Raw genomic sequence first — 2,348 nt, 5'->3', positions numbered from 1 at the left:
TGGTAAGGGTGATGCATGAGGAGTGAGATCGGGGGGAGATTTAGGGTGTGAATATTAGGGTAAGCCAATCCGAGGCAGAGCAATCGAGCCGCCGATCCTCTGATCACTGAGCAACAGCCGCACAGCAAGAAAAGGTCTGGTGACATCATGTATAATAATTAGCCATGTGCAGGGAGATTGTGTATGATGACTGTAATGTAATGTAATGTATTTCTGGGAGAATGGAGACATGTTTTTAGGATAACAGGCTGTTGGACAGGTGGGCTCTCTGTCCGATGGGACATTGTTCTGACTGTTGGGTTTCGGAATAATGGGCCGTGGGAATAAAGAACCACTGATCACTGTTCATGATGCTGTGCTGTTTGTACTGCTTCTATTAGTCCAGTAGTGAATTCAGTGTTTTGCTAGTTGGAATTGTTTAATTCAGTGTAAAACTCGGCCTCTACGGGCACTGTTGATAAGGTTAGTAGCTCAGCAGCCACATACATTATTTGTAACAGAGCTATTACATCAGGGGTGTTTCTGTGGGTTCAATGGTCTTTTACAGAGCTTCATGCACTGTCTGCACTGTGCACATTCTATATGTGATCAATCAGGAACTGAAGACCCAGTCTACTGCCAGGGTAGAGCATCTTCCTCATCATAGCATTATCATTGAATGTAATCAGTGCAGAATTGTCCAATATCAACATTCTGTCGGGTAAAGGGTTGAGAGAAATGAGTACCAATAATATTCCCAGCTAACGCGCTATTGCTATAGCCGTAGAGCTAACCAGTGGGGCACGCCCACATGGACTAACATGCACATGAAGCATGCACGGACAACAAAGCAAGGGAGAGGGATTTCAGTCTCTGCACATTACTTCACTCACTCATTACTGCTATATTCACTAACAAGGACCATGCACATAACTGTATGAGTTTCGAGAGGTTTATTGCATAACGGAATGATTGTTGGATGAGGAAGCGGAAGAGGTAGAGGGTTGCAGGGATGAAGGGATGCGGGGTAGGGGTGAAGGAATGTAGGGTAGGGGTAGAGGTAGAGGGATGTAGGGTAGGGGTAGAGGGATGAAGGGATGTAGGGTAGAGGGATGAAGGGATGTAGGGTAGGGGTAGAGGTAGAGGGATGTAGGGTAGGGGTTGGGGTAGAGGTAGAGGGATGTAGGGTAGGGGTAGAGGTAGAGGGATGAAGGGATGTAGGGTAGGGATCAAGGTAGAGGGATGAAAAGATGTAGGTTAGGGATAGAGGTAGAGGGATGAAGGGACGTGGCGGGGGACCGTTGGTGTCCGGCGGCTGGAGGGAACGGAGACTGTTGGATGGGGGGCCGTCTCTTAGGAAGCTCTGGAGGTGCAGAGTCCCCAGTCGTTCCTGTAATCCTGCGAGAGAGAGAGAAAAAGGAAAACAAAAAACGGGGTCGGGGGGGAGGGATGAGAGAACGGATCCGAAGAGGAAGTGAACGGGTTAGTAGAGCTTAAATACTTGGCCGGGGGAAATGAGCCGTGTTCTGGGCGTGGTCCCGTTCCTGAACAAAGTTTATAAAACTACATTTAATGTTCAGAATGTTCAGGTCTAATTCAGCATGCACTTTCAATATATTCTTTTGGAGTGTGTCGTACTATGTCCTGGACAGTGGAAGCAGTTGTTGAAAGTATTGAGTGCAGAAAATATGTGCATATGGAGGAGCTGCTGGAGCGGAGACATTCGCTGTGAAATCCATGTTGTGGTTCGTATGAGACTTGCTTTATTCGTAGAAAAACAAAATGAATTATGCCGTCGCTGACCATTTTGCAGACCTGTCCAGCATATGAACATTTGACGAGTTCACAGATGTACATTTGCTTCGTTCGTTTCTCAGAGACAGGGGCCATGTCATAATATAGAGCGATAAGGATAAATAATAGTGCCTTCAACATTTCATTTGACTAAAAACAAACTAAGTCCTTCCCTTTCCCTTTTCTCTTCAGCACACATCACAGGTTGTGTTGAAATGAAACTTCCCCCAGGTTGTTGAATGCAGTTTGCTGCAAAATGTCAAATCTTTCACGCTGAATCAGATTATGACAAGTAACAACTTTGTGATTCTAACATTGTGTTTTAGGAAATGCAGAGGGTAATCAGTGCTTTAAGGTCCCGCGTTAAAAGAGCTTTTAGCTGACCTTTAAGTCTTGTACATCACTGACATACAACTGTGTCATGTTCCAGTCATGTGGTAGGGAAGATAAAATCAATACAATCTTCTCACCCGGGAGTGAGCCATGGCTAAATTGACTCATTCTCTCTGTGGCTGTCCAGGAATTCAATCTGTCTTGAACTTTAGTGAAAAAGAGCTCTCTTGTGCTCCTGGCCT

This window comes from Pholis gunnellus (assembly GCF_910591455.1).
Source record: "Pholis gunnellus genome assembly, chromosome: 24".
Classification (NCBI taxonomy): domain Eukaryota; kingdom Metazoa; phylum Chordata; class Actinopteri; order Perciformes; family Pholidae; genus Pholis; species Pholis gunnellus.
Note: the sequence above shows the minus strand (reverse complement) of the source record.